This window comes from Penaeus chinensis, chromosome 27 (assembly GCF_019202785.1).
Source record: "Penaeus chinensis breed Huanghai No. 1 chromosome 27, ASM1920278v2, whole genome shotgun sequence".
Taxonomy (NCBI): domain Eukaryota; kingdom Metazoa; phylum Arthropoda; class Malacostraca; order Decapoda; family Penaeidae; genus Penaeus; species Penaeus chinensis.
This window is the reverse complement of record NC_061845.1, coordinates 6,609,889-6,617,388: the sequence shown is the minus strand read 5'-3', so window position 1 is coordinate 6,617,388 and position 7,500 is coordinate 6,609,889.

Here is a 7,500-nt window from a genome sequence, read left to right as displayed (position 1 = left end):
GCGTCAGAGGGCGCTGTTGGCGGGGGAGAGGGGGGCACTGCGCACATGATGCTTACGTGAACGCGTGTGTGTGTGTGTGTGTGTGTGTGTGTGTGTGTGTGTGTGTGTGTGTGTGTGTGTGTGTGTGTGTGTGTGTGTGTGTGTGTGATAATAGTAATAATAATAACAATAATCGTTTTATTGGATCTTATGCAGCCAGGAGCTGAAAATATATATAGAAATACAAAGAAAGGGACAAACTATATATAGAAATACAAAGAAAGGGACAAACTATATATGCAGAAACACATACAAACAATAAACCACAAAATAAACTGACAATCTATAGGAAAAATAACAAGAAAAGAAGAGACACAAAATAATACAAGACACGTGCAAGTACAGGTGAGCTAGGAGTGCTGGACTTGTAATTGTGGACAAGTGCTCGAGGAAGAGGTGTGGTGGGCAGTCCACCGATTAGTGTAGCAGCTTCAGGCTAAGCTGCTGCACTGAAGTGGCGTAGGTCAATTCGGGCAGGATGAATTGCCTGTAGATATTTTGAAGCTCCGGAAGTGGGTCACCAAGGGACTTGAGGCGACGCAGCATGTGAAGCTTGCACAAGGCAGACCTCACGATGTCTCTGACATGCTGCTTCCAGTACAGCTTTTCGTCGATGGTGACGCCGAGCAGTTTGGTGGAACAGACTACGCCGAGCGGATGGCTGTCCAGCGTGAGGATGGGCGCGGGGGCGGGGTTGGTTAAGTCGAATTGCATCACGACCGACACCTGGCGGTTGATAGTGACGTGATTTGCGGTGGTCCGGGAGAGGGGGTTGTCGAGGGTACGCTGGATGGCGGAGTGGTCAGGGCAGGAATTGCCAATGACGGCGGCGATGGTCGAGTTGTCCACGTATTTCCAACGATGCTCGGTGTCCAGGAGGTTCATTCTAGTTCCCTGGGGGGCTCTGCACGTGAGAGGCAGGAGGCTGGAAACTCTGCCAGCCAGGGGATGAGCCACTCTGTGTGTGTGTGTGTGTGTGTGAGTCTCTCTCTCTCTCTCTCTCTCTCTCTCTCTCTCTCTCTCTCTCTCTCTCTCTCTCTCTCTCTATGTGTGTGTGTGTGTGTGTGTGTGTGTGTGTGTGTGAGTGTGTCTTTCTGTATGTGTGTGTGTGTGTGTGTGTGTGTGTGTGTGTCTTTTTGTGTGTGTGTGTGTTTATATATGCAAATGTATATCTATATGTAGTATATTTGTAGGTATGCATATAAACGACGCTGCATAGTTGCACAGTGACTGATTATTAAAAAAACATAGATATAAATGGCATCATGCAATTACATGATTTTCAGAAAAAGGACAAAGCACCAAATGTCAAAGGAAATATTAATATCAAAAGTCCTTCCAAATAGATAATGCAAAAAAAAAAAAAAAAAAAAAAAAAACAACAACAAAAAAACGTAACTCTATTATTATTATCAAATGTTTTTAACTAAATCGATATTGGCAGAAAAAAAAATTATTTTATACTTTTAAGCAGCTTAAGAAACTCGTAATTCAGAAAGAAAAAAGGAAAAAGAAAGAATAAAAGAAAGAAAGAAAGGAAGAAAGAAAGAAAGAAGGAAAAAGAAAGAAAGAGGGAAAGAGAGAAATAAAGAAAGGAAGAAGAAAAAGAAAGAAAGAAGAAGAAAGAAAAAAAAAAGAAAAAGAAAGAAAGAAATAGGGAAAGAATGAAAGAACGAAACAAAAAAATTAAATAAATAAATAAAGAAGGAAGGAAAGAAAGAAGGAAAGAAAGAAAAAAGAAAGAAAGAAAGAAGGAAAGAAGGAAAGAAGGAAAGAAGGAAAGAAGGAAAGAAAGAAAGAAAGAAAGAAAGAAGAAAAATAATGAAAGGAAGAAGGAAATAAGGAAAGAAAGAAAGAAAGAAAGAAGAAAAGAAAGATAGAAAGAAAGAAGAAAAAAAAAAGAAAGAAGAAGGAAGGAAAGAAAGAAAGAAGAAAAAGAAGAAAAAGAAAAAAAAAGGAAAGAACGAAAGAAAGAAAAATAAATAAATGAATAAATAAAGAAGGAAGGACAGAAAGAAAGAAAGAATGAAAGAAAGAAAAAAAAGAAAGGAATAAAGAAAAAAGAAAGAAAGAAAGAAAGGAAGAATAAAAAAAGAAAGAAAGAAATAAGGAAGGAAGGAAAGAAAGAAAGAAGGAAAGAAAGAAGGAAAGAAAAACGAAAGGAGGAAATAAGGAAAGAAAGAAAGAACGAACGAACAAGCGAACGAAAGAAAGAGAGAAAGAAATGAAATACTTTTTTTCCATCCTTTCATCACTCACCTTTTCTCTAACGACTTTCACTCTCTCTTTAATGATGTTTCACAATCACGTTGATCTGTGACACAAACAACCTCCCTTCACCTCGAGTGCTTTCATGATTTTCTGTATCCTTGAATAATTTTAATGACTTTTTCCCCGTCGTTTTGTCGCACTTATTCTTTACCTCTTTACTTACATCCTTTTCTCTTTTTTTTTTGCAATTAATTTCATGCCGTTTTGTCTGTCTTTCGCATTTTTTTTTTGTCTGTTTTAAAATTCTCTTTTGTTCCTTACTTGCGTGAATTGGATTTTATTTTTTAGAGGGATTTTGTTTAGAGCGAATTTTATGGCTTGATATTTACTACTTATTCTGTGGAAATGAGTAAATTACTTACTGCTTTACTCAACCTTATTCAGTTTTAGAAAGGACATTAATCAGTGTCCTTCTCATAACTATCTATACTTGGATGGTGTTCAAGAGTTTATCTTTTGAATAGGAGTTTTCCCTTCTTGCTATTTATCCTTTTTATCTTTCCGTCCAAAGCCTTTTGCCTCCCTGTAAGCGTTGAAACCCCGTCTGGTTTAAAATATCAATGAGGCTTTTTATTACAGGAAATGGAGTTATGTTAGGACATTAGGTGATTCTTCTTCTAAAGTCCTAACGTTGTACTGGTTATATATCTATTCAACTCTGTCTGTCTATGTTGATCTTGCTAGTTTGTCTAATAGGATCGTCAAGGGAAAATTTGAGGACGGACGCTGAACTGGTAAGATGAGGGAAACCCATTCTACAATTACCCATTTAATGAAAGGACTATATATGATTAAGCCAACCTTAGGGAACGTGCTATACTGCTTGGCAACCAGCAGAGGCAACACATTATTGTACTGCAAACCTTTTATCGTCTGAAATATCCAAGCCATTGTCTTCTATTGGTATTTGAGTACTGTTGCGAGGGTAAATGCACTCTGTATTATTGGCTGTATTCCGCTTGCCGTGACTTACTATGTCTCCTTTATAAAGAAACGATGGAAAAGACACTAGCAGTCACTGTAAGTATTTACTTGACCTACTGACCGCCTTATACTAGATATTTCTCGCTCGTCATGATTAACAAAATTGAGGGCGAAAGAGGTAATGTTTGGAAGCAATCTAGCAATTGTGTACATTATTATAATCAAATGAATCGTCAGAGAAAAAGTTAAATATCAATTCAGTTGATTATTAGTTACAGTTTTCAAATAAATTATCTATTTAATCTACACATGCACATTTATTCCAATAATCCATTGAAATCTACCATACAATTAACATTGCAGCAACAAGATTAGGACTGAATAACCACAAATTATTAAAATAAAATATGACATGCAATCTCCATGAATGATACGTCGGCTTTAGTACAAACAAATTTACAAATAATATGCAAGAATTCCACGAAAATCACACCTAAAATGCTCGTACCACATGACATATGTAAGGGTCCTGGTATCTGCAACCGGGCCTCCCCCCCCCCCATAAAAAAATCAACAACAACAACAAAAACATTGCAATCCAAAAATATGAGTTTAATGTAACCATCAATGGGTGCCGACGACTCCTAGCCATGCTCGGAGCAAGAAGGCTTGATGAAAGAAAGATAAATAATGTTCCGAGTTTGTACGAATCTGGGCTTCTTTCACATATAAAATTCATGCATGCAATGAAAACTTATCAATAAACACAGAATGATATGCTAATTGATGGACGCATGAGTGAACATATGATTTCCCTGCAAAAGATCATACGATTCTTTTAAACTTAATTTTGGATTTGATACAAAATACCGATCCACCGAACCATGAATAGAATCATGGTTCAGTTTATACATATCAAACGACACAAGCTTCATTGATAGGGGAATCATTCTCTTTTTGCACGGGGCGGTACAGACATTCAGTAAAAACTCTCCTAATTTACGATGCTGTGACTTTGATAGGAGCTCTATCTATACAAAAAAATCACACATCGTTCAAGTTGACTTTGATCATGCGAGGAACTCAAATAACAAAGTAAGGATAGTGTTGTTGATCGGGGAAATTGAGGCGATCCGGGACTCTTGACGAAGGGCGCACGCCAGCCAGTAAACAAAGGAGAAGAAATAGCAGATGAGAAAATAATATTCATACATACATACGTACATACATACATACATACATGCATACATACATACATACATACATGCATACATACATACATACATACATACATACATACATACATACATACATATCATATATATATATATATATATATATATATATATATATATGGATACAGAAATATGCAGGTATGATAAATAGATATACAGATAGAAAGACAGACAGATACGTAAGTAGGTAGATAGATAGATAAACAGACAGATGGATACTCACACACGCACACACATGCACATATACTGATAGATAGATAGATAGGTAGATAGATAGATAGGTAGACAGATAGATATATAGACAGGTAGAGGGACATACAAACAAACAGACAAATACATCAAAAGATAGACAGAAAAATAGATAGATAGATAGAGACAGAGATAGAAAAAAACATTAGAAAAGAAAATGAATTATTCCTATGAAGCTTCAGTTCCTCCAAGAAATGAATTATGACCATGAAGCATTTAAGGCATGCGAGGTGAGCGCGTTCCATACGGGTACGTTGTGATAAGTAACTCTGTAAATTTCCGACTTAATGCTAAAGGCAAGAATAATTCAAAATTTGATGCATATCCTTACTAACTCGTCTATTAGAGAGATCTTCCTTGATCGCGAGATATATAGATAGATTATATCCTTAGCTGTGTTCGTGATATAGAGATATTGCTTCATTTTTTATTTTTTTTTTTTTTTGGGGGGGGGCGGGTTGTAAATATGTCATGTTTCATTTGTCTTCATATTTCTAACGGAAGATAATGTGAGAATTGCTGTTTTGTTGATTTATTTCGAAATGTTGCTGAAAAGCGTTATTCAGAGTTTAAGAATGTTTGTTTTTTGTTAGAGATTTGTTATTTACTTGTTGCAAAAATATTATGCATTTCTGTGTATACTCATGTATGTCCAATACTCTCTTTTCCTTATATTCGAACACATACACGTATACATACATACAACTGCCTGCATATCTGCATTCTCTAAATCTCAAATAAACCGGTAAAAACGTTATCAATCATACTGCAATGCATTTCCTAATTCTCTTGCAAAATGTTTCAAGTTCATTAATACTTGTCCTTTCATATTCTCACCTTTACCCCATATACTATAAGCAATTAACAATAAAAGTAAGTTATGGACATAATTACATCAATGAAAACCGTAAACTAACGTCACTTAATACAATAAAGATATATAATACAGACAAATTAAAGACTAATATGAAAAATAAAATCGTCTGTAGCCTGAAAAATGATGAAAATCTATAAAGGCAAAACGACCAATCAGAGCCTCGGAAGGGGTGCTATATAAAGGGGCGCCCGCCTTCCCCCCCCCCTCCCATTCAGTAGTTGGCGCTCTCACCATGGGTTAAAGGGCGCTGCGGGAGGGCGCTACCATCAGCCGGCAGGAAATCAACTAGGAAGAGGGGAAGATTATAGCAAAATAAGCGCATGATATATATATATGTATATGTGTGTGTGTATGTGTGTGTGTGTGTGTGTGTGTGTGTGTGTGTGTGTGTGTGAGTGTGTGAGTGTGAGTGAGTGTGAGTGTGAGTGTGTGTGTGTGTGTGTGTGTGTGTGTTTGAGTGTGTGTGTGTGTTTGAGTGTGTGTGTGTGTGTGTGTGTGTGTGCGTGTGTTTGAGTGTGTGTGTGTGTGTGTGTGTGTGTGTGTGTGTGTGTGTGTATGTGTGTGTGTGTGTGTGCGTGTGCGTGTGTGTGTGTTTTAGTGTGTGTGTGTGTTTGAGTGTGTGTGTGTGTGTGCGTGTAATTTCGTTGAGCAAGAAATATTTGTTTTGACTGTGTATTCTCTCCGTTCTTTCTTTCCAACTTTAAATGGACATGAAACATTGAAAATTTGTGTCTGTCATGAGATGGGTCATTGTACAATTTATAACTACATTTGTCTTTATCACCAACTATATTTCTCAGGAAAGTCCGAATCATTTGAGAGAACGCGTAGCAGTTCTACAAAAAGTAATTATTCTAATTACCTGTATCTTGAAATGCTCCATTGATCATACTGCTTTTCAATCTCTAATTATCTTGCAAATGATTCAAGCTCATTAATACTCGCACTGTACTATATTTCTGGAATAAGGTACAGTACTAACGAGAATGATATTAATAGCGACAAGATAATATTTTTGGCTGCAAAATGCTATTCTCAATTTACTCAACTGAACTTTGAATGGAATAAACATCTAGCAAACTGATAATGTTTTTTGTTAAGTTCTATATCAATCTTGCAAAATAACTCTCAGTAGATATAAAAAACGTTGATAAAATTGGTTTGAACTTTTCTAAGAAGCTAGATAAGGCGATTTGCAACAAGGACAAGGGCAAGGGCAAGGGCAAGGGCAAGGGCAAGAGAAAGAGAAAGAGAAAGAGAAAGAGAAAGAGAAAGAGAAAGAGAAAGAAAAAGAGAAAGAGAAAGCGAAAGCGAAAGCGAAAGCGAAAGAGAAAGCAAAAGAAAAAGAGAATGAGAAAAAAAGATCATTAAAAAAAAAGTTTGTTTGCACTACGGAATCACTATATTTTTCACTATGACTTTTCACCCGACTTCTTTCCTTTGGTAAGTTACAGAGACAGCGATCCCGAGGACAAGGAAGGTTCAAGAGAGATATTATCCTGGCAAGATTTTCGACCAAGTGTGCAAAACGATGGACCCGTTTCTTCACTCTGTCTCTAAGGCGAACATACGTCAGAGAACCAGACGTAGGATACGAAATTTCCAAAGAAAGATAGATAGTTATATAGATAGATTTATAGATTGGTATATAGATAGACAGGCTTACAGATAGATGAATAGGCAGACGATAGATAGATTGATAGGCATGCTGACAAACAGACAAATAGACAGACGTAGACAGATATACATAGATGAAGAGATAGACAGACAAATAGATAGAGATAAATGGACAGACATAGATAGAGACAGATTTATAGATAGACAAATAGATAGAGGCAGATAAATAAGCAGATAAATAGCAGACAAATAGATAGACGGACGGGCAGACAGACAGATAGACAGACA